Consider the following 26862-nt stretch of genomic DNA (forward strand, 5'->3'; position numbering starts at 1 on the left):
TCTGTCCCCCTCCCCTGGTCATGATGTCTCTCTCTCTCTCAGAAATAAATAAATAAATAAAAACATTAAAAAAAAAAAAAGAAAGCCACAAAAATTGTCTCATGTAGGGGCACCTGGGTGGCTAAGTTGCTTAAGTGGCAGACTTTGGCTTAGGTCATGGTCTCGCCCTTCTTGAGTTCGAGCCCTGAGGGTTCTGTGCTCACAGCTCAGAGCCTGGAGCCTGCTTCAAATTCTGTGTGTGTCTCTCTCTGCCCCACCTTTGCTCATACTCATGCTCTGACTCTCTCAAAAACAAGAAAACATTTAAAAAAATTTTAAAACTGCCTTATGTGAAACAAAATATAACACCTCTTGGACTAAGTGTGGATTAACTTCTTCCAAAATGCCATAGATAGCAAGATCACACTTTGATGGAAAATAAACGGCTAGGGGAAAAACAATAAATATGAAAGTAAATATATTTTCAGCGTACATTAAATCAAGTAAGAGATCTTTCTGTAGAAGAAAGCATGGACATCAGGGATAGAAACGTGCAATGGCAGAAAGCCCTTCTCTCCAACTCTGGGTTGTCACCTTGTGCCAGAAGCCCAGTGTAGCAGCCCTGTTTCGGCACACGATAGAGTCATATAGACAGAGGCATGAGGAGCATAGACTCTTCTTGCTTTGTCCCAAGAATGTATAAAATGTCAGGTGATGTGCCCTCTAGGAAGAGTTTGCTGGCATTGAAAAGGAAAAGCAGATAGGAAAGTCACAGGACTTTAGAATCCCTTCTGTTTCTGGGGCATGTTCAGTCTGTTATTCTGCTGCACCAGGAAACAAGGCCCAGGATCCCAGTTTGTTCTAGAGCTTTGTGAACCTCTTCAGACCACAGTGTAGTCTTGGTAATCTTTGAGTGATGGGATTTGTAGGTACTATTTATCAAATCCTTACTTAGTAGCTGACATCCTTTCGATCCAAGAAGCATTTTAAATCCTTTATTATATACTGTGAACCTTTTGCTGGGAACTTTGAAATAATATTTCCAGTGTCCTATTTTTTTCTTCGTATAATAGAAACAAGATATACATAGTTGGCACTTCTTTTCTCCATGAAGGTCAAATGTATTATTAAAAAAATTAATTTATTCTATTTCTTTGTTAGTTTTTATTTATTGACACACAAAAAGTTGTATGTAACTTTTGTAGTTATACATAAACTGTATAGTTGTGCATAACTATACAATGTATGCAATTTGATGAGTTTAGAGATAACTATATACCCAGGAAACCATAATCACAATCTATGCCATAAACCTATCCATCACCTCCAAAAATGTCCTCCTGTCCTCTTATTTATTATGATTATGATTTGTGATAAGATCTACCCTTGCCAATTTTTAAATATAAAATACAGCATGTTTAACTATGGGTACCATGTTATTTAGATCTCTAGGATCTTATTCATCTCATGCAACCAAATCAAACATAATCTTTAAGCTCTTTTGTAATATCTGAACTGAAGGAAATTACAAAAAAATCTAATGACAATATAATTTTTTAAGAGATTTGTATTGTTTATAAATAACAAATTATAAATAATATATATCCTATAAATGTGTTATATAATATAAATATAAATAAATTATAAATAATAAATACAATTTATAATATTTATTATTTATAATTTATACTTATAAATAAATATTTATAATTTATTATTTCTATCGATACATATCAATATAAATATAACTTATATTAAGTATAGTATTTACAAATAATATTAATTTTATTTAAAGTTTATTTATTAGAGAGAGACAGAGCACAAGCAGGGAAGGGGCAGACAGAGAGGGAGAGAGAATCTCAAGCAGGTACCACACTTCCAGCTCAGAGCCTGAAGCGGGGCTCAGACTCACAAAACCATGAGATCATGACCTGATCCGAAACCAAGAGTCAGATGCTTAGCCGACTGAGCCACTCAGGTGCTGCCCCTATTATTTTAAAATGTTCATTTATTTTTGAGAAAGAGCATGCACACAAGCGGGGGAAGGGAAGAGAGAGAGACAGGGGGACAAAGGATCTGAAATGAGCTCTGTGCTGACAGCAGTGAGTCCCATAAAGGGGCTGGAACTCATGAACTATGAGACTATGACCTGAGCTGAAACTGGACACTCAACTGACTGAGCCACCCAGGTGCCCCATGAGATTTTTATTATTAACCTTTAAGTCAAGAATTGATGCCTCTATATTAGATGCTAATTAATTAATTCTCTAGATCTGATTCCATGTTAGTAATATCAAACCAAACAGAGAAATATTACAATTATGAAAGCATTTTTTACCCAAGCAGTCCCAGGAACATTTGGGAACAGGTAGAATATAGACGGTTAAAGGTTATAGTTTAAGGGTTGAAGATGAGGCTATAACTCACAAATTCAAAGTCTGGTTAAATCAACTCAACATATTTATAGTGACCACAATGGGTATGTTTTATTCACTTACAAGATACTTGGAGTATAGGTGTGTAAGAAGAGGCAATGGTAGAAGGAGGCATTCTATTGTTATTCACCTTACTGATGACTAACCACTGCCCTACTATAGAAGAAAAAACAATACTTGCTTGTGTTTTCCTCCTTTCTTCTTAGGCTTAAATGAAACCTAAGTATCACTGATATTGCAAAGGAAAAAACACTTAAATTGGTTTATTTTCACATAAAGAGCTAGTGTGCCCATTCTTGAAATTCTGCCCTGGAGAGGCCACAGATTTCAATTTCCTTCTGTTTCCAATGGTGTATTCTATAACTTTATTTTCTGCAACTCTGACTAAGGACTCCAGTTAGGACTTCTAAGAAAATTATGCCATTAATTTACTTACTAAGATTTTTATTTGTATTTAACTTATAAAAATATATTTGTTGGGAATTGCTTAATAGTGTATTATCTCTAATAACATAAGAGAAACAACCATTGTTGCTAATAAATATAGCTAGGAATGAGAGAAGCATGCTGGGATTCATCAAATACAGCATACAGTCAAGCTATTGTAAAAGCAGTCATTTATTACATGTGAACATATTTACATTTCTATATTTGTGTTGTCCAGAAGGATTTTGTTGCAAAAGAATGGTAAAGGAGGCCAATAACCATTAATATAACGAGATAAGTTTCTTGTAGAAAGACAGAGGAGGCCATAGGAACATTATATGCTAAATTTTCTAGGAATTGTGGATAGCTGTAGATAACTGGGTTTCAGCCAATTTTTGACAGCATATAAGTAATTTGAAATATACCAAAAGAACTTTGGAAAAGTTAAGACGAAATTTTCCTTAGAGACGTGACTGTATGAAGCTGAGTTGCTGATTATAGTGTGGAAAAATAGTCTACTGTTTCTTCTAGTTCCTGCAGTTACAAAAGATCCCACCAGTCCCAGCTTTGCACCCCAACAGTAAGTACATGGGCCCCCAGAATGGGGCTAAACATAAGGCCTTTTTTGTCCTATAAGTTGGCTCTGAAAGTTGTTGGGAAGGAAAGAGAAAATAGTTGATTCAAGTTTGTAACAAAGTTCAAACATTTTTAGGCTTACCATTGTTATTTTCCAATAGAATTTGGTTTGACTCTGCCCATACTTCTACTGTTGCCTTTTATTTCTGCTGGCCTCTGCCTGCTTTCTATGTACACTTCACTCAAAAGATGCTGAGGGTGAACCTGAAACGTATTTGTACAATGAATACAGTGACCGTATCTGTGTCTGCACAAGCAGTATGAAGTATTGTTCCAATTATTTAGACTCCTGGTGGCAAATCACTGTGTTATGATAACTGATCAGTAACTTCATTTTGCTTATATGCCCGAATTTAAGTATCAAAATAAAATTGTTGGCTGAGAAAATGATCAGAACAATTGCCAGGAAGACAATAAGATTGGCTAAGCATCTCCCAAAGTTTATACACTAGGCCTACAGACTCTGGAGGCTGGCATAGAAGGGGGTAGAATGGATACATTTGTATACAGGCAAAAAGGCTATGGTAAGTCTTGCACTAAGCAAACCTATTTGATTTTCCTTGGTGCAGTCATTCTTAAATTTATTTGACATAGGAACGCCTCCCCCTTTTCTTCACCTAAAAACTAAAACTATTTTGAAGAGCCAGAATTTTGGTAAACATAACTTTGTGAAATGTAGTCTGAACAAATCCTTCATTTTACAGATGATGAACTGAGTCCTTGGAAAATGAATGATGTGCTCAAGTTCCCACAGTTCATAAGCGGCTTGCCTGGCCCTAAAATCTAGAGCTCATGATGTTCTAAGCTTCAGTATACTACACCCATCTTGTTCTGCTTATCTATAGTTCCTCAATTCAGCAGATAATTTTGCAACATTTATTTCTCTTTTTAAAAAGCTTTTTAAAAGGTGAGATGCAATTGACATTAAGCAAATTTCACCCTCTTAGTGTATAGTTCTCTATGAGTTCTGAAAAATCACCACCACAATCAGCAGTTCCATTTATTTCTTAAAATGTTAAATTTAAACGTTTTTAAAAATGTACGCTAGAATGCATTAAAATGATTTCAATGGAAATATGTTCAAATGAGTTTAAAATCTGCTTAAGAAAAGAATCTTAGTCTCGATCAATGCAGCTGACCGTATACAGGATTCAAGAATGACAGTGGGTACAAGAATTATGGTGGGGAAAAAAGAAACGATGAGCCAAACAGTCAAAGATGAAGCTGTACCAAGAAAGAAGCATGTAGCCGAAGAAATTACCAGCTGGGACTCTCACTTCTAACTGACTGCCAATGCGTAAACAACCAAAGGGAAGGAGAGGAGCAGCAAGAAATCATCTTGACAATTCCTGTAAGGATTTCTGAGAAATCCTGATTTAAAGGGCTCTATCATACTTGCCAAGAACCCTTCCCCACCCCTAAACTTTTCATTCAGGGCATGACCATTTCTCGTTGGAAATACAGTACTTTTGATCTATTGTCCCTTAGTTTTTCCTTTCTCTACTCTTGCACTTCTCCATCCAGAAGGTACCCTCTTGCACTTCTCTGAGATACATATTATTCAGTGGTGAGCTAAAATCATCATGTTTTAGTTAAGTACCAGTCACTGGAAGCCCTTTGGAATCATTCAGTTTTGAGAATGGAACTCCTAATTTCAGTTTCATATCATAAGTACATTTATGCTACTTGATTATAGTTTCCAAGTGAATTCTATCTTTAAAATATCGTGTCCAGTTTTGTGTTTGAGACAAAGTAGGCTCTGATTGAAACCAGCAAATCTCACTCACTTGTATGAACTTGATTCCTTTTGGTTTTTTTTGTTTTTTTTTTTTTTTGTTTTTTTTCTCTTCTTGACCATTTCAGAGTAACTGGGTAAGAGAACATACCTCACAATGGACTCTTCTTTATGGATGCCACCCCCTGAGTGGGAACACATCCTGTTTGCCCTAACTTTGTCCTAGCCTGTTTGTTTCCCAAAACAACCAGCTTTAACCATGTGGGATTGGAAACAAGAAATAAGATACTCATCAGGAGGGGAGAGCGTGCCTGCTGTGCAGGTAGATCTCGCCCAATTTTAACATAAAAAGGATCTGGTAAGAAAGAAAACATGAAGCCCTAGAAAAGAACAACAATCACCATGTGGAGGCAAAATGAAAGTGGGTTGTATATACCGACTCGCCACAGGGATTACACTGGGGAGAGGAGGCTGCTGGGCCTCTTCCGCCAGTGAGATAGCTGAGCAAAGAAAGTGCAATCCTAGTGCAAACTGGCTGCTCCCCATGTGCTACAAGAGCACTGACTTCTATCCCTCTGCTCCAGCTGGGGGCCACATGTAAACCAAATGCACGAGGATGTCTAAGAATGAAACCGCTGACTCTGTCTGCAGGAAAATAAGGTCCTAGAATGGCAAGTATGATAGAGCCCTTTAAATCAGCAGGATGACCTGATCCCTCAACGGGACACTTTAATGTAAGGAGCTCTTGCTACGTGTCAGACACTGTCAGGTGATCTACATGCTTTCCCTAATTTTACACTCATAACTGCCCTATGAAATACAGACCATAGAAAAAAACCCTATTTTATGAAGTTGGAAACTGAGGTTCAAAGACGTCCTGTAACTTTGTTAAGCTCCAGATCTGGCAAGTGGCAAAGATGAGATTTGAACCCAAGTCTGGTTGACTCCAAATTCTGAGCTCTCAACCTCTTTCCTGTACAGCAGGCTAATGAGGCAAAATGAACTGTTTGCACTCCATTTTTTTTCTTATGTCATAGAAACTCAAATGGGAACAGTTCCTTTGGCTACTTAAAGAATAACTTGTTCTTGTCTTCAGGATGGTAAATGCTTTATTCTCACTGCTTAGCACAAGCCAATTCTCACTATTCTTACAGAGTGTACTGATGCTGGTATATGCATATGTGTTACTCCTTGAACAGTAATGGTTAATCTTTTCATGGCTAGGAAGTTAAATTAGTTAATCTACAAGCAAGAATAAACTTGAAAAGTTTTTGTGGAAAATTTACTTTTCAACGCTTTCCCAACAGTCAGGGAAGGGTATGCTGATGCCCTGTTAGTTTCTTCTGTGCATGAATGAAGCCTCCTATTCAAAAGGGTATAACTTCAGTAAGAAGTCAATGCTATGGAGGAAAACCAGCACTCATTTGGTTTAGGCAAGGAAAGCTTTCTGCATTTTTAATCTTCTCACAGGTATCATGGGTCACTGGTGTATTTGTTTTGAACATTTCACGTAGGAAAGCAGAATTCTAATTTCTCTACTAACTAGTCCTCTTTTGTAAAGTAGGTATTAGCACATCCCTGAGTAATAAATAACTCAAAACCCATGACAACCACAGGAACGTCAGGTTTCTTCTTGCCTCACATGCTTGCCAGGCAGCTGAAAGAATGTCTGAAAAAGATATCCGGAAGGTAATGAAAGACAGAATCTTTCCTCAGATATATTTCTTGGGGAATTTACATATGCTATTATTTACCATATCCTATAGGATATGGTGAAATAGACATGACAGTCATATTGGAATGAACACAAAGCTTTATTTATGTGCCATACATATGGAAATAAGATGAATTTCCATGAAGTCCTAAGAAAAGTGCATTGACTCATTTTTCTTTTACTTTATTTCTCTTAATATAATGTGGTAACAGCCATACCACATGGGAAGTAAATTCACAGTTACAAGCATTCAGACATATTCCCTGACATGGAAAGTTTCTAGTATCACTCTTTGTGTTAAGACTCAGAGTCCATGTTGACCTGTGGGTCTTGTTGCATGTGGTGACCTGGCTAAGAGTCAGGATTTGTTAGTGGTTGCCAGCATGGCCTTTGATACCATTGTTGTAGAAGGAAACCGTACATGAATCTACTAATTTCCAATTTCATTTTTATGTGAATCAAATGAGATAAGTTACATAACAGTTATTTGAAAACTATAAGACATTTTATAGAAAAGAGTTTACCCAACATAGATAAATCTTAGAAGTATGATGTGACATGAAAATCACAAGTGACAGAGCACTTTACACAGTATAATACCATCTTGATAAAACTCAAAATCAAGGAAAACTTAACAATCTATTATTTAGGTTACCTATAAATGTGATAAAACTACATAAAGAAAGGAAGGAAAGGAACCCAAAATTCAGGATAGCTCTTACTTCTTCCCAGGGGGCAAGAGGAAAGTGACCTAGATTCATAACACACAGGCAGACTCATATTCTGGTTCTGAATGTGTCATAGTTTTGTGGGCATTCGTTATATTATTTTCTTCTAAAATTTAGATAAACATCTGTATTTTGTAGTTATCATATGTTCAAAAGATAATGAAAGTTTATATCACATGGTGCTACATAATAATAAGAAAATCCAAATCCACATTTTATCTCTGAATCATCAATGACATTTTTTAGGTTCATGTATTTTTTTAAATCTCTTCCTTCTCTTCTTTCCTTTTTTCCTCTCTTTCTCTTTTTCACTTGCTCTGACATCTGCAGACTTATACTGAATACCTTGGTAGCACCAGAAGCATTAGAGCAGAGATGTATAAGCTAGCATAAAAACATTGGATGGAGGCTTGGAGCCAGGCTCTATGACTTGCTGTCTGGTGACCTTCAGCAGGGTCACTACACATCTCTGTGCCTTTGTTTCCTCATCCTAAAAATGGGGATATAAGTTGAACTTATTTCACAGGGCTATTATGGAGACTAAATGAGTTAATGTCTCTAGATTGCTACCTCGCATTGTTAAACTAGGTAAACCATGTGCTGGCAAATGAAGTATAACAATGAAAACAATGTGGTTTTACACTTGGTCAGCTTACCTGGTCAGTTCTGCAAAAACAAAAAACTAATACTAAATGCACCATCACATCACATGAATAACAGAGCTTGAACAAACAAAAACTTTTCTGTAAAAATACATTTTGAGAAAGAATAAATGATTTGTGTCTGTTCTCAGGACTGGATTAGATTCCTAAAGACAAAAGAATGGTGTTCTTCCACCAGCCTTTAAAACAGTCCTATGCATTCACTCTTCCATGGAGAGACTACTGGAAGACCTCATGGGTGGAAACGGTGGCCTCATGAGATAAACCGTCAGGCTGCTTATTAATTACCCTGATGAACTGTTGACAAAATATTAGTCCTATGAAAGTGCACAGACTTTCAAAGAGGAGGCGGACATATGCAGTGATGTTCTTGTTATTCCAAGAACTGTTATAAACTGTGGCCCCAAAGACTAGATTGTAAATTCTGTAGACCCAAAAAAAATTCAGGGATAAATCTAAGGTCTTGGTCAAATTGATTACAAGCATGGCATGAGAATTTTGTTTGCAGGAATTAATTATTCACATAAGTTTTGGAGTCTCAGGAGATAAAAACAATACATTTTCTCTTCACTTTGGTAAAAATCCTTTTTGGTCGTTATGTTCTTTTTTTGGAGAAAACTCTATAATTATTTACTGACCCATTAACTCTCAAGATTTTATAAGAAATTATGGTTTTTGGATTACTTTCAGAAATCATAGTTTTAGTATGAGAGTAGGTTTCTGTTGTTTTATTTTCTTAAAGACATCCAAGTTATGATGAAGTTGTTACAAGATGAGAAAACAGCTAGCAAAGAGCTATGACAATTGCAATAACCAGAAGTCGTAAGAACAAATATGCAAACATGTGGTTTAGGGTAGAAACCAGATGAAAAGGTTATTATGAATGTCAAGCTAGAAGCAGGAGAAAGAAAATTAGGAAAGGAATGGGAACAGAACAAGAAAGATAAAATAAACGCCAACAATATATGTTAAGAGAAAGATATTAAAGAGTTCATATATCTATTCCATTCCACTCCCTTGACAGAAAGGAAATCTGATGAAAAATCACCAGACAAGAGTGGGAAAAGATTGTCTTTGCCTTTGGCTTAAGCACAGCAATAGTCTTACACACTCTGCCTCCCTATGTAATTGAGGCCATTTTCCTGGTGTGCTCCAGATTAGGAAAAGGAAGGATAAAATCCCATGATTCATTCCATACCTGAGTGATTTTCAGTTTTGCTTTTGTTTTGCATCATTTGTCTGAAAAGGAGAGCACTAGGCTAATGTCTGCAGCATGTCACACACACACACACCCTTACATAGGATTCAGTTTCTGAAGACCATCTATCTATATTTTCCAACACTATAAAAGTGATGTCTACTCCAAGCCTGTCACCCTTGGGTGATTATGCCATCTCATCACTCATACCAATAGAGAGCTAGGTCATTCTTGTTTTAAGAGCCTGAAACGGGGGTGCCTGCGTGGCTCAGTCAGTTAAGCATCTGACTTCAGCTCAGGTCATGATCTCACAGCTTGTGAGGTCAAGCCACACATTGGGCTCTGTGCTGACAGCTCAGAACCTGGAGCCTGCTTTAGATTCTGTCTCTGTCTCTGTGTCTCTGTCTCTCTCTGTCTCTCTCCTGCTGGTGCTCTCTCTCTCTCTCTCTCTCTCTCAAAAATAAATAAACATTAAAAATTAAAAAAAGAGCCTGAAATGAAGGAGGTGGGGATTCTAGAGATTTTCAACTAAGCTTCTTTCAGAGATTCTACCAAACATATTTGGAGTCTATCTATTGTTTCCTTGTTTAACAAGATACAAATAATAGCCTGCTCAGAGGCTGAGAATTTGCAGTACTCAGAGGGGTGTTATTGCCGCACCCCAAAGATACTGCTGACAGGCTTTGGCTATGCAGCAGAAGGCATCTTTGTGGAGTCATGCATATGGGACAGTTGTATAGCACATTCCACACACTGTGAGAACAAAAACGCCAAGTGCCAACTGCTGACATTAAAATATGGCTTCAGTATAAAAATACACTCTCTCAGAATAGGAGAGATGTCATGGGTCATCCCTTCTAGGACAATACTAATGACAAAAAAACAGACAGAAAATAAGGTTGGGAGGAAAAGAAAAAATAACCCAACCTCTGAGCATTTAAAATATCCTTTTCGTTTGGAAAGAAACCATTTAACTAACAAAGAGTGGATTGTTCTGCAGCTCCTTATTGCCTTCAGATTTGGATATAGTCATCACTAAAGTGTCTGTTTTCTACAGTTTAATTTCAAATGTAATGTAAAAAAAGAAGCAAATGTCTCATTTGGGCTCTTTAAAATGTATTACAAGTATGCATTTGTATATATGAGGCATCTAATAATGTAGTAACCCTACAAAGTCAGACTCACACAAAAAACGTTTCACATTACAAGTGGAAACTATGATTTTCAAAAGTCAAGGGAAGGAACAAACAGCTAATTTTCACTGTGCACACTAAAAATAGAAGTTAGCATAATGATGTATGTTTTCCCTTTTTAACAGCAGCAGTTAAAACTAAGCCTTCGCTAAGAGGCCAGTGTAGTATCCTAACACCCATTTAACACCACAGAGATTTAAACTCTCAATTCCCTTGACTGATTATTGTCTTCATATCAGCTTAAATTATTAACTTACTTATAGGCAATTTTGAAACAGCTGCAATATCCCATTAGTGCATGATTGACGCAGAATATGCCACGATTTTTTATTTTAGAATGAACTATTTTAAACATGCTGGCATCTATGGTAAAAAATAGATGAAAAATAGATTAAAATAATAGATAACAAATAAACATAAATTAGTGATGTTTATATGGATTTAAACAAACATTTATATGTTTGTATGGGCTCATTTATCCTCTTTTCTGTTAATGAACATGTAGGTTATTTCCCTTTTTCGGAAGGGAATAACAGCATCTTGTAGGTGTATTCTCATGTAGATATGAAAAAAACATTTTTCTGAGACATAAAACTGGATGTGGAATTGTGTATGGAGTAGCCCACCTATAGATTTGCAAGATACTGATAAATTGTTCTCTAAAGCAAATAGACCAATTATGCTCCCAGTATACTATATTCCTACAAAACTGGACACTGTTAAACTTTAATCTTTCAAGTTTTCTATTTTTTTTAAATGTTTATTTATTAGAGGAAGGGGAGGGATGGAAAGAGAGGGAGACAAGGAATCTGAAGCAGGCTCCAGGCTCCAAGCTGTCAGCACAGAGCCCGACGCGGGGCTTAAACTTGTGAATTGTGAGATGATGACCTGAGCTGAAGTCAGACACTTAACTAACTGAGCCATGAAGGTGTCCCTCAAGTTTTCTTTTTTTAAACCTTTTTATAATGTGAAAATTTAAACATATGAAAGTAGAAATAATATAACAAATCTTGATGTTCCTGTATTACGGTTTCAACAATTACCAACTTAGAATCAATCTTGTTTCAGGCATACACCCTACACACCCCTACACACCTACCCCATTATCACCACTGGATATTTTGAAGCACATCACTGACAACATATTATGGCATCTGTAACTAATTTAATCTGTATCTCTAAAATATGAGGATTCTTTAAAAGTGACTACAAAACCATTATCATACCTAAAAGATTAACAATAATATCTTATACCATTACATATGCAGTCACAGTCCAAATTCCTAGCTCATAGGAATGTGAGCCTATGATAGCCTGATCATGTGAATTGTCAGAGGAAACTAGAAATTTAGATTTTTGTAAATTCTCCTGAAGTGTAAGTTTTGGCAACCAATCCAAAAATTTTAAGAACACTGTATAAAATAAGAAATTTACAGGCTGGTGATGGTCTGAGAGCCATGTGTTTTGACACCTGGATTAGAGGTTTTCTAAATAATATGTGTTTTAAAATCTAATATTTGGATGGTTGGGGTAGTTCAGTTAGTGGAGAAGAGGAAAACAGACCCCACCTGCAGGACGCTAAAAGACTACCTTGGGATGGAGGGATTTCTTCCATCCACAACTTTCCTTCTCACCCCACCAGCAATTCTCATGGTCTCTAGTTGGCGGCATCTGCCATTGTAACTGAGGACTTCTGCCACAGCTATTGATGGGGAAGTGCTGCTTTCCTTAAATTATGTTGGGTTAGGAAAAAGGTGGGGCGATGAGCAGATGAGGCACAGACTCTGGAATCTGGAAGAGAGCTTTGAAAGTAGAGGTCCTACCTCAGGCTATGTAGGTGAGGAGGTTCCGTTTCAGAAAAGTTGACTGACTTGTTCAAGGACACATATTGATTTAGTGGCATCTGCTGATATTTTAGGTTTCTTATCAATTCAAGTTTTGTATTGCTGTGTACAGTCAGCCGATCTAATCATGAGACTCAAGACCCACAGAAATGCTAGACATTTCTGTATGCATAATTAGGGTTTCATTAAATTTAATTATTTATAATTACCCAACTAGAGACTGAATATACCATATTCTCTTCACCACGCTTGAATAAGAATTTGAAAGATCAGTGAAGTCAGTAATTAAGTATGCAGGGCCTTATATGTGTAGTAATTACACTGTAGTTTCTTGATATAGTTTCCAACATTGCTGATGGGGTTTGCATAGGGATAATTCACTCATCATTGTAGCTCTAAGTAAAATTATCATTTTTTAAAAGACAGTCTTATTATAAAAACTCTTATGCATCTACTGTGTGTGTGCATATGTGTATCAAACAGAGATGTTAAAGCTTTTAAACAATGAGTATACGGAATAGTAGAAAGCACGCTTCTTTATGACCAAAAAATAATTAAATGTCATCTGATAGTGATATCTGTTATCATTTATTGAGTCTTACTATGCATCAGAATTGAGGATAAGTACTTGGCAAATTCTCTCACTTGATCTTTTTAACAAGCCTATGAAGCAGCTAGTTTTACAGATCAGGAGTCTGAGGCTTACATGATTAAGAGTGACCTTAGATTTGATCCAAGACCTCTGACTTCAGAGCCTATACTATTAATCTCTGCACTCCACTGCCTACCTAAGCAGATGCTTCAGATTGCATTAGCATTATCTAAAATTCTAACAAAGATCACTCATCATCGTCTTCTAGGGGATTACAGAGTTGGCCAGAATTGTTTGTTCTTCACTCCATATTTCCTGTGAATGTTCTGAGACTTGATTTTCCTCAAAGCCACATCTGCCTAGTGGCACTGCTCAAAATTCTGGCTTGTGTTTCTTTCTTAGCACATATTCCATCATATGTAGTTTGAAATGAGACTCCTAAACAAAGAAAGTGAAAACACCCAAGAAAATAATGTCAAAATGAATAAATCTTATAAAAGACTTACAAGCATTACTGAGGAGGCTATCTGACAATGTGCCACAAATTTAGATCTCATTTAAACATATGATGTGCAGTAGTTGTCTATAAAATGTAAACATGTTGGATATATTTTACCATCCCAAGTGTAAGCATGTTGCTTAATGAGAAAGAGCTGTTGTATGATGCCAGAGTAATATAGCATTTATGGGAAATCATATCTTCATGTGACTTTATGGAAGTAAAATTAATCTGTGAGCAATTAGGTACTGGGATGAAAACTGTTTCCTGTTTTCTCAAATAATACTTAGAAATTTAGGTATGGGCAATTAGTTGTGGTTTACTCTCCCAGGCAGCAGAGCAGATTGGTAGACAGGGACTGACCTGGAAGCTCCCTGACAAGCAAACTCTTTTAAACCTTGGCCACTCATTAGCATTTGCTCCCCTCCATCTTGAAGAGTTCACATCTACTTTAGTGGCTCATACATGAAAGGAATAGTGTCAAAAGGTTTTGGCCCCGTAGTTTTTTGGGGGATTTGTTTTATTTTATTTTTAAAAGTTCATTTGCATTCTCTAGGTAGTGGTATACATTTTCTAGTCTGCTGTACTCCCCCATCATTCCCTATTAATTAATCCTATCTGCTTCACTCATTCACTCTTGTTCTGTACTTTAAGGCATTTGCAACTCTATTTTATGACCTAATGGAGAGTGACTCATATATTTAAAAATACACTAATGGGTTTTATGTGAGCAGCATGATTGGGACACAATGGGCACTGTTATGCAATGAATGTTTGTGTCCCCCCAAATTCACATGTTAAATTCTAATTCTTAATGTGATGGTATTAGAAGGTAGAATTTGGAGGAAGTGATTAGGCCATGAAGGTGGAGCCCTCATGAATGAGATTAGTAGCTTTATAAGAGACTCCAGAGAGCTCTTTTGCCCTATTCTACCATGTGAGGGCATAGCTAGAAGATGGCCATCTGTGAACCAGGAAGCAAGCCCCCATCAGCCACCGAATCTGACAGTGTCTTGATCTTGGACTTCCCAGTATCCAGAATTATGAGAAATGAATTTCTGTTGTTTATAGGCCACCAGTCTATGGTGTTCGAACACCCTGAATGGATTTAGGTAGTCACAAAGGAAGAGATAATTCTTCAAATTAGTGGAGACTTTAGGAAGGGTTTCTATAAAGAGGTCGCCCATGAAGTGATATTAAAAGACATAAAGACTCTCTAGGAGTATGTGGTGAGAAAGAAGGGTATGCTTGGAACAGGGAACATATGATCAAAGAGGAGAAATAAAAAAGAATAGTATCAAAAGGACTTTTGGAGGCAGCTAGGGGACAAATTTTGGAGACAATTAAATGAGATGAAAGGTGAACAAGTATTCTTTAGATGTACCCTAATTCCTATTCCAGATACATGTATTATCAAATGTGGGCACTGCAGATTGTGAACTAGGGAGTAGGAAATAAATTGCTTACAATTTAATCTTAGACATTCTCAAGATGAAAACTCTAAGTCACAAAAGGAAACTTTGTAGGGTGACAGAAATGTTCTATCTTGAATGGGATATTGTACATTTAGGATCTGTTACTATGTATAATAATACCTCAATGAAAAAATTATAAAACTAGGAATCTTGTTATAAAATCAGGATAATGATCATGATGTTTTGATTAAAGCTATAACCACATAAAACTCTCTTAGGGTCAGATGACAATCTATTTGTGCAATAATACATTATGTTTGCACCTTTTCCTGGACACATATTTTCTTTTCAATTCAAGCAGTTATTTTCAGAAAACCAGTTCCAGGAGAATGTACTCTATTTTCAGTTCTGTTTTTATAAGGATGATATTTGGCAAAAATATCAATTCTTGTATTTGCATCTTGTAACCATGGGGTGCTGTCTGAACAGCATTAAGTTTCAAATAATTGAAAATCAGAAATCAAATATTCTGAGATTTCTTAAGAAGAGGAATGTATATATGAATAATCGTCATGAACATATTGCCACACTCACAACTGGGATAAACACATTGCTGTTGTGTTGAGCCAGGCAATTCATTTGGTTGACCTTGCAGAAGGTTCAGTGGCTGACAACTTAGGTTTTGTAGTTGCACAGATCTGCATTTGAATTTTAAGTCTGCCACTTAGTAATAACCCCTCTTGTACTGATTTCCTATTGCCGATGCAATAAAGTGCAACAAAATCAATAATTTAAAACAACACAAATTTATTATTTTCTAGCTCTGGAGACCAGAAGCCTAAAAATGCATCAGCAGGGCTATGTTCCTTCTGGAGGATCTATGGGGAGAATCCATTTGCTTGCCATTTCTGGTTTCTGAGGGCCACCTGGATTCCTTGGCTAGTGGTCCCTTCTGCCTGCTTCAAAGTTAGCAAAGGCTGATTGAGAGTTTCTCGTGCTGCATCACTCAGACATTCCTCTGCTATTGTCAAGTCTCTCCGCACTCCCCTCTTATAAGGATGCCTCTGATTATATTGGGCCTCCCTGGATAATCCAGTATAATCTTCCCATCTTAAAATCCTTAATTAATCACATCTTTAAAGTATAAGATAATATATTCACAGACCCTGGGGATTCAGACATCGACATCTTTGGGGAGGGGTGTAATTATTCAACCTACCATCTTTCATCAGTAGAGTAGAGATAACAACACCTATATCTAGTGTATATACTTTGTATACTTTTAGGGTTATTGTAAGAAATAAATAAGAAGGCACAAGGCATGCATTGAGCAGAGTTAGTTTTTAGCATTAATAATGATAAACTTAGAGGGATAAACTCATCTCTACTGTCCTAATGAGTGATGGTATAACCTTAGGCAAGCTATTTTGTGTCTCAGAACTTCAGCTTCCTAAACTATAAGTGAAGATACCAATACTTAATTTGCCAGAATGCATTAAGGATTAGATATAATATATGGTAGGAACCCAGAAGTAGTAGAAACTTGATAAAAGCTCTAAGAATAATGACAACTATCAATGTGATGATGTTGAAAGGTGGAAAAATTGAGGGGAAACTCTTTCCTGTTAGAAGGTGAAAGAATTTGAACTGACTTTATTCTGCAGGTCAGCTTGAATCAAAGAGGTTTTTACATGCTTGATTATAGCTTCCTGATTATTCTTTCTTTAAATGCTTATAAGGAGCTTCAGAGTTTTTGTTTTATTCCTTAGAAACATTCTGGAAGTTTACATCCTTTCACTTTGCACCAAATAACATATTCCTCATATTAAATCCACTTAGTGACAACAGAGCACTACCTTTGTTACAGAAGTGCAAAATGATTGACGTATGTATATTTATGGGTTTAAATGTTAGTAAAAACCTTTTTTTGTTGTTGGGATTCTATTTCCCCTTTGATACACACATATATACTTACACACAGAACCAGATTGCTTGGGTTCAAATACTGGCCCTCTCATTTACTACTTGTCTGTATTCATAAAGCTACTTAGCTTCCTTTTCTTCTGTTTCCTGATATGTAAAATGAGTGTATGAATAGTAGGCACATCAGAGGATTGTCAAAGGTCAGACGGTGGGAAGGATTAAATGTATTAATACATATAAAATGCTTAAAACAGTACCAGGTACATATAGAGACTGTATCAGTATTTATTACTAATGTAATTGCTGTAGGCTTTAAAAATACCATTATAACTTGTCACTTCACCTAAAAAAAGTTGTCTACATGCTAAATGATAGATTTAGACAAGGCAGGCACCAATCATCCTACAATTTATTTAGGGCTGGTGACACACCATTGTATTTTCAGAACAGTAGGGTTATTAGTAGTTTTCAGAGTGTACATTCTGTCCAATCCTAGAGAGAAATCCAAAAGGATGGATAATTTTACAAGGGAAAATTTAGATATACATTTGGATATTTTACTGATATGTTTGGCAAAATGCAGTTTAATAATAACCACTGAACAAACTCGGTTAGCAAGAAAGGGCTCACGTGACAAGATTCTTGTTAAAAGACTTGGAAGCTGCTATAAAGCAACACAAGCTTTATAATGTGTTATAAAGCAACACATTAGTCCTATGTCCATATCCGGTCCCTGGTGCATTGTGCTCTGTGGTCCATTTCTCTCACTATAACGCAGGAAGCTGTATTAGCATGGTTATTTGTGACCCTTGGTATTCAGCATTACAATGGATTAGTACTATATTTAATATCTTATGGAGTAAAAAGGTATCATTCTTAAGCAGCTGAAATTTTCCACACAGCATAAAACAATCCCAGATGATGAACAAAAAAGATGAATTTTTTAAGCATTTCTTTATGATTTAGTTTCTACCTGAATAGGGAAATTGTAACCTTAAAATGTCAGTAATCGTCTCAAAATGTTCTCTATGGAAAATGTACAGAGTAGAACGTTCATCCACACACTTTGAATGCAGGGTTCTAAGTAACTGTCCCTTTCTCTGACAGCTGGCAAAGCCTGCTGGCTCTCCCAGCCAACTCCACCGTTTTATAGGTGTGAAGATGGGGTTCTGGCAAGGTTATCTTACCTAGCCAATGCCAATTAATTTCTTAGAAGTAGAGGCTAGATGAGAATGCTAGTGTCCAGTTCTTTTTACAATATCAAATTATTTGTTCTTTATAAATTTTATGGACTATAGAAGCCAAAGGAATCACTGTATCCACATCTTTTATTCCCATGTCCAGGCTATAACGTATAAACACATTTAGTTAAATATGATCATAGTTTGCCATTAAACTCCAGGTCTCTCTTCTGTGCTGTTTTTTTTCCCTTGCCAGCAAGTCTGTCATAGATAGGATTTCTCTCAGGGTTCCCAAAAGAGATGATTCTGTGAGCCAACTGACAGAGGGCCAGGACCCTGAGGTCGTCGGCTCGTATTCATATATAGTTACATATACTTTTTTATTGAAATGCGTGTTTGAGGCACAGCTTTTCCAACTGACCTCATTTAGAATGAGGATAAAATGAATTGTTCCTAAAATCCAGAAGTTGTCATGTTTCATGTCTTGTAATTCTGCTATGGCAGCAACGGTTGATTGGATCATGGATCTACAGCCTAGGAAGCCCCAAAGAGATGGTCCCAACCAGATGGTAACTCATCAGAACTAACCAGATTATTTTTGTTTTAGAAATGAGAGAGAGGGAGAGGGAGTGGGAGAGGGAGAGAGAGAGAGAGAGGGAAAGAGAGAGAAAGAGAGAGAGAGACAGAGACAGAGACAGAGAAAGACAGAGAGAGAGAATAGAGTCAGGGGTAGAAGCTGGTGCTAAATTGTGAGAATGGCTGATACCAAGGGAGGGAAGAAAGAAAGGGCTCATGATCCTTAGAGAACAACAGTTTATTTGGATCACTTAAACTGTAGGATTGCTGAAACAGTGAAGATTTATTGAATACCTACTATGTGTTGGGCACTGTTCTAGGTGCTTGGGACATAGTAGTGTATAAAATAAATAAAGCCTTAACTTCATGTAGTGTCATTTTAGTGGGGGAGGGGAACAGACCATGAGATGTTGATGCAATAGATAATTGTAGGTTAGAAGGTGATTAAGTGCACTATGAACAAAAATGGTAATGCTTGGTGAGGGGGAGCAAGAGAGTTTGTAGTGGTGGTAGATGGCTTGTTATAAGACTTTTTTCTTTATCAAATTATTTTTTATTGTGATAAAAAAACTTATAACAAATTTTAAAACTATTTAGAGCAGACCTAATTAAGAAGATATTTGAGTGGCAACTGGGTGCCTTAGTCGGTAGAGCATCCAACTTCTGCTCAGGTCATGAACTCACGATTTGTGAGTTCGAGCCCCCCATCAAGCTCTGTGCTGACAGTTCAGAGCCTGAAGCCTGCTTCAGGTTCTGTGTCTCTCCCTCTCTCTGCACCTCCCATGCTCATGCTCTGTCTCTCAGTAATAAATAAATATTAAAAATTAAAAAAGATGATATTTGAGCAAACACTTGAAGGAGATGAGAGAGTTAGCTATGGGGCATAAATGCTAATGTCCAGTAGATGAGGGCCTATTGTTCTAGTCCACTTTAGGGCTTGCTATAATGGGTTGGATTAAGGGAGACCCACTGAGAAGTCACCAATAGCCGCAATCTACAAGAGCTGCTAAAACAACACTGGAAATGTAATGGAGTGCTTACCAGAACTTCTCTCAGAAAGAGTATTATAATGTGGTTGCAAAAAATCTTGAAAAAGATGTTTGAGGTAGAGTGGAAATCCACCTCAAGAGACACATAATCCATGATTTCTAAACTGCCTTCTAAAAAGGATAAGTTCCATTTGTTGTAGGCTTTTATTTAGGTGATATTTCTCTTTCCCGAGTGAATTTTGCATTTTGGGGTCAGATTTGAATTTCTTAGGAAAACAGTACAGGGTAAGCCCTGCCACTGAAGCCCATCCTTTCTACTTTTCCTCCAAGTAATTCTTAGCAACTCTCCTAACATTGGAGAATACTGGATTGAAAGAGTGACACATTATTAGACTGCATAAACATAATGGACACTGTTGCATCACACCCAGTTCCTCTGTTTCCTTTCACTAACCCATGAGCTCACCCCCCATCTTCTGTGCTTTGCTCCTAACAACTGGCACTTATGACTTCCCGTGGACATGGGAGCCACAGAAGCTGCCTTAACTGAACAGAAGGACCTGAAATGTTCTGTCCTTTTCATTCCCAATTTCCTTACCCATTCTTGTCTTTTAGTCAGTGCTGTCTGAAGTGAGGTATAAAAGCTCAGTTCCTTTATCTCAAGGAGGTACAAACTCTGAAGAGTGATTTATATTCCAGAGATGCTCTGAAATCAGGCTGCTACTTAGCTTCTTTGCCTTCCCTAACCTGCTTCTCTCACTCTCTTACTGGTCTCCCTTAAGAGCGCTTCCTAAATAACTTTCACCTCAGATTTGTGTTCAGGGTAAACCCTAACTATGACAACAGACTGGCCACATTCATTGTCTGATTATAGATGTATAATTCAGCTCTCGAAGGGCTACCAAGTTGCCAAGAAGTTGCATGGAATTCCTCTTTCTCTGTTTACCTGAACTTTTTCTGTTCCTTGAAATTGGAATGAGCCTAATTAATGCAAACGAAAAGACCTTTTCCAGGAAAACAGTGGAAATCTCAGATTCTTAGATGCTTCACAAGGAGCCATGAGTACAGTAGTTCTTAAATTACGGCAATATAGGTGTTTGCTTCAGCAGCACATATACTAAAATTGTGTTTACCTTTGGTAAACATGTAAAGACATCTTTAACTACTTAACACTGTTGAGTGCACAAATTATTAAACTCCTTTATCAAATAAAAAAATTCCAAAAACTATTTTTTTCCAAGCATTTAGGCATTAATCAAAAATCTGATCAATTAAATTTCCTGGAACAGCTTACACAACTAGAATTTTGGTATTGCTGATTATTTTTTAAAAGTCAAATATTTAAAAAATCAGGCAAACGTATATAAATGAATACATTGTATGTTAGCTAACTTGACAATAAATTATATTTAAAAATAAAAGAAATTAAAAAGTAAAAAAAGAATTAAGTTGTGTTGTTCCTCTTTACATAATACAAGTGACAGTCCTTTAATCACATGGACATATCAGTAGAGTTTGTGTTTTAATGGAATAAAAAATTACTTATTATGCCAATGTTTACCTGTGATCTCTCACGGTAAAAATGGAATCTGTATGAAATTATGAGTTAACTGCAGCTCCTGAGATACTTATCTATACATAACTATAAAGGAAGCATCTTCTATAATATGAGACAAAGCAGTTTAAAAATTTAATTGAGAAATGCAACCAATTAAATATTTGAAAAATAGGAAAAAGTTTTTGTAGTCAAGAAAACCACATACTTAAGGAAAAGTGTTAATAAGATGCTGAGTCAGAGAAAGCCAAATAAATTGATGGTCTCAATGATTACTGTAATATGATATATAAATGGAAGTGTGAAAAACATAGAATAACCAAACAAATCTTGAAAAACTGAACAAAGTTGGAAGACTTAACAATACTTGTTTTCAAGAATTACTATAGAACTATCATCATAAAGGTAGTATAGTGCTGGTGTAAGGCTCAATGCAATAATATAGAGAATTCAGAAATAGGCCCATAAATATTTGATTAATTGATTTTTTTAATAAATGAAGAGCTAAAGTAAGTACATAGGAAAAGAACAGTGTTTTCAAGAGATGCTACTGAAGCATTTGGATATCCATATGGGGAAAAGGAACCTTAATTCTTACCTTACATTATACATAAAAATTAAAATGGAAAATACACCCAAACATGAAAAATTAAAACCATAAAACTTAAAAGTAAGCCTAGGAAAAAGGACTCATGACACTGACATGGACAAAGATTTCTTTGAAAACAAAACGTACACACCATAAGAGTAAGATTGATATACAGTGTGCTCTTAGCTTTGAGAGTAGATTCCCAAGATTCATCGCTTACCTACCATACCCAATGCTCATCCCAACAAGAGCCCTCCTCAATGCCTGTCATCCATTTTCCCCTCTTTCCCGCCCCTACATCAACCCTCAGTTTGTTCTCTGTTTTTAAGAGTCTCTTATGGTTTGCCTCCCTCTCTGTTTGAAACTACTTTTTCCCCTCCCCCTCCTCCATGGACTTCTGTTAAGTTTCTTAAATTCCACATATTAGTGAAAACATATGATATCTGTCTTTCTCTGTCTGACTTATTTCACTTAGCATAATCCCCACCAGATCCATCCACGTTGCTGCAAATGGAAAGATTTCATTCTTTCTCATTGCCAAGTAGTATTCCATTGTATAAATAAACCACATCTTCTTTATCCATCCATCAGTTGATGGACATTTAGGCTCTTTCCATAATTTAGCTATTGTTCATAGAACTGCTATAAACAGTGGGGTATATGTGACCCTATGCATCAGCACTCCTGCATTGTTTGGATAAATTCCTAGTAGTGCTATTTCTGAGTCATAGGGTAATTCTATTTTTAATTTCTTGAGGAACCTCCACACTCTTTTTCAGAGTACCTGTGCCAGTTTGCATTCCCAGTAACAGTGAAAGAGGATTCCCATTTCTCTACATCCTTGCCCACATTGGTTGTTTCCTGCGTTATTCATTTTAGCCACTCTGACCAGTGTGAGGAAGTATCTCAATGTGGTTTTGATTTGTATTTCCTTTATGATGAGTGATGTTGAGCATCTTTTCATATGTCTGTTGGCCATCTGATGTCTTCTTTGGAAAAGTGTCTATTTATGTCTTCTACCCATTTTTTCACTGGATTGTTTTTTGGGTGTTGAGTTTGATAGGTTCTTTATAGATTTTGGATACTAAACAACTTAATTCTTTAAAAGAGAATCTTCCAGATGTTTCTGGACTGTAGATATAGCTTCCTTTGAGTTGAAAAATGATACTAGAATACTATAGCATTATATTACTCTGGATATTTTGGGGCCAAATTACTGCAGAATAGACATAATGATGACAGTTTCAAAAGATGAAAGATTATGTTTCAGGATTTAATGTATGTCTCAATAGAGGTGCGAAACAAAAGTTTAAGGCAATAATCTCACAGATACCTAGTAGAAGTTGTAAATTTATGTTTTGGAAAGGAAATAGTGTAGAAGAGGTTTTAAATATATAGTTCCATATTCATAGAAACAATCATAGAGATTTTGGTTTCTTATCTAACTCATCATACTTTAGAGATACCAGTAAGAAAGGTTTCATCCAGAAATTGCTATATATTACATAGTCAATGTATTCAAAACTGCTGCAGTATGATGGGCTAACATTCATTTTTTACATATAAACTGATAGCTATATGTGCTTCTGTTATAAGCAATCTTTATTAATATAACAATGGCTAGCTGATAAAGAGTCATTCAGTGAACCTGCACTAAGGTGTCTCTTTTGGATATTCATGGACTCAATCATTTTTTTTTCCAGAACATCATGTAATCAGGCAGTGTTCAAGCCAGGGGTCTTTAGTTGAAAGAGGTAGGAACCCACATAAATTGGCTTAAGAATTTGGGTTATGAAAAAGATAGAGTGAAGCTCACAGAAATCCAAGAACAGGATCCAGTATGTAACTGGGCCTGGGGACCCAAAATTATAAAGCTGTTAGGAATGGAGGCTACGCTATCTTTTCACGGTAGGGGAGACAGGGGGACAGGGTTATGGGATCTCAGCTACTCTGTGTATATGACCCATCATCACTCTGCCTGCCTCTTCAGCTTGTAGGTAATTCAGAGAGACTGATCCAGCTCCTGTTATATCATGAGAATTCTTGATACTTACATTTCTGACCCTGATTTGCTAAATAGCTAAGTGTTTTAAGTATACGAATTTCCAGGCAAGATTGGCCCCACTTAAGGTTTTTAGTCAAATCTCACAAGGCATAAATTCTGGAAGAATATGAAGGAACTGACTACCTGAGGGTCAATTGTCACAGCTGGTTCAGTTAGCTGTGATCAAGGAGAGGGTATGGGGTCACTCAGTAGGCAACATGGTTATGCAGGATAGCAGGGTCTGCCACAAGTAAATGTTGAATGTTTGTTGAATGCATGCATGCATGCATGAATGAATGAATGCATGAATGTGGTATGTGAAAAAAGAATAAAGTCCAGGGTCTTGAAGATAAAACCTGGTGATGCTCTAGGATTAAAGGCAACAAAACACAGACGAGGAGGCATTAAATGTATTTACAGGCATTTTATACCAAATATAAACAAGCTATATTGAAGGGTGTTATGCCATCTGTTCACCACATAATTACATGGTTTAGGAGCCCTGCCTGCTTAGAGGAAGAAGACTAGATTAGAAGAGTAACAGTATGATTCCATAGTCCTAATTCCCAATATTATTTCCTTCTGCTTTTAGGTTTTAGCTAGTTATTCTGTGGGTTTGAAAATATTTCCTATTATCCCATGTAGCAGACATTCCCTCATGTGTTGTATTGTGTCCTAAGGGGGAGAATGTAGTTGGCATGTTAGTGGAACCTTTGTTTCTTGATTGATATGTTTATTATCTTGATCTGGAAAATCTTCTTAGAAAATTACAGATTGCGATGGTTTGGCTTAGCTGTTTGCAGCATACTTCTGCACTCCAAGGATGCTTGTCTTTTGAGCTACCCTATTTTTCTTCTGGACAAGAGACTATTAGGGGGGTTCTACCTTTTTAAAATAACTTTTTTTTCCCCTATATTTCTTCCTCTTAGACTGCATCTCATAAGGCAGCATGCACTTTCCTGTACATCTTTCTTACCAGGTCCGGGGTTACACTGTTCTCAATGTATAGGGAAGACTGCTTCTTGTAAGTCCCTTTATCGTCTTCCCTTGATGTGCTTACAAAGTACTTCTGCATTGAAGTTTTTGCTTTCTCAGCCATAAACCAGGAATGATTTGGTACTTTAAGGGCTGAATATGCATCTATCTACAGCCCCACAGAACCCAGAAGTTTTGTTTTCAGGGATACTTTTGGGGAAGACTGCATAGTTCTGCAAACAACCTGCTAAGGCACCAGGTTGGTTTTCACTACATTGTCTTACAGTCATCTTTGCCTGCTTCCACTTGACCTTCAGAGATCTTATCCATACCAACTCTGTTAAGAATGCTGTGCTGACCCACAGCAGGCCCACAAGGCCTCAGCCATGTGCCACAGCAACATCTGTCGGGGAAACATTTACACTTTACGTTGGACACTCATGAGCGGAAGCACTTTTCAAATGACCTTTCTGTTGGTAACACTATAATCTTGTATTTGGGTATGTTTTACTTATCCTTATCCTAGATTTCTAAGCAGTTCTGAGCATATTAATCAATTCTACCCTCTCATCTTCTCCCATATTGCACTTGGAATCTCTGGAAGTAGGCTTTATTATCAACAATCTGAACAAATATCATCTGGCCAAACAGTTACTCATGTTAGCAGCTCAGAACAGACCTGTGGATCTAGCAGCACTCAGGGGGATAAGGTGTTAGTAGAGGTTTCATTTTGGTTCTTGTGTTCTGAGTATCAGCGTTTAATGGATGAATGTATATATGTATGTATGTATGCCACTCCATGCTGTACATTATATCCCTACTACTTATTTTATAACTCTAAGTTTGTACCTTTTAATCCCCTTTACTCTTCCCTCTCTGGTAACCATTAAGTTTGTTTCCTATAGCTGCGAGTGAGTACCAGGATTTTAAAGTGGCAGGGAAATTTTACCAAAATCTTCCTGTAGCAGTTTACAAGTTCCACTGCACATATTCCAGTGTCCTTGTGACATTCAGAGACTCTCTTCTTTAATTACAAGCAGATGTGAGGATCGAAATATCATGGTTGATAAAGTAAGTAATGTGGCAAATAATTCAAAGAATTATAGCTCATTTTCTAAGACAGGACTAAGACAGAAAATCGCCCTGAGAGGAAGGCTTTTTTCTTTGCCTCAGAAATTTTCACCATGGATATATTTCTTATTTAATGTATTGGAGTGACCTTGCTCTAATGCTTTCTCTTTCTGATCATTCTTTAGCAATAAACCAGAAATAGGAAACCACCATCAGGTTCCAGCGGGAGTTGGATGTCAAATCCACAAAGCTGAACTTCAAAGTGTTTTAACAGATTAAAAAAATAGAAGACCACAGAAACCACATGGACCACAGAAGGGAAAAAAAACTTGTTTACAAGGTCAGTTCAAAGTGTAGTCAAGTGAATGACCTGTATTTGGAATGGAACTAACTGTGCCAGAAACAGCCAGGGACACTCCTGAAGACTAAGACGAAGGCAGGTTGAGTGTGTATGGATCAGCGGGAATGAGCATGGATATGTGTGTGGATATGTAGAACGTATGAGCAGGGTCTATCCCAGTATTCATTGTAGGTACTATGTGAGCTCTTTTCCGTTGTTTATCAATATGATCTTTAAGTGTTTCCTTTTGTTGCTTTCATGTCTGCTCCAAACTTGCAAATTCCCAACACACTAACTTCTTCCTCTATCATCAACTCTGTCCCTTCCTCCAGACAAAGTACACTCACTTGTCATCTTCATGGTCACTATTATTTAAGGATTGCTTACTATATGTGGCATCCTGCTGAAAGCTAGACACTACTGCTTCATGTAATCGTGACAACATTGATGGGTTTGGGGTGTTATTTTACCCACAGTTCTTAAAGATGAGGAAAGTGACTCTTCGGGAGGTAAAGTAGTGTGGTCAAAGTCACACAGTAAGGACTTGAGCCCAAACCAGTCTT

At 36.8% G+C, this 26862-nt stretch overlaps 1 long non-coding RNA gene across 1 annotated transcript in view; it reads left to right on the forward strand.

Moving 5' to 3' along the window:
* Positions 1–26275, forward strand: part of LOC120237653 — a 63401-nt gene extending 37126 nt beyond the window's left edge. Inside the window, exon 3 of the long non-coding RNA XR_005530007.1 lies at positions 26145–26275. This is a non-coding gene — a long non-coding RNA (uncharacterized LOC120237653). The remainder of the gene's footprint in view (positions 1–26144) is intronic.
* Positions 26276–26862: the final 587 nt, after the last annotated feature.

This window comes from Hyaena hyaena, unplaced genomic scaffold (assembly GCF_003009895.1).
Source record: "Hyaena hyaena isolate Hyena2069 unplaced genomic scaffold, ASM300989v1 scaffold_188, whole genome shotgun sequence".
NCBI lineage: Eukaryota > Metazoa > Chordata > Mammalia > Carnivora > Hyaenidae > Hyaena > Hyaena hyaena.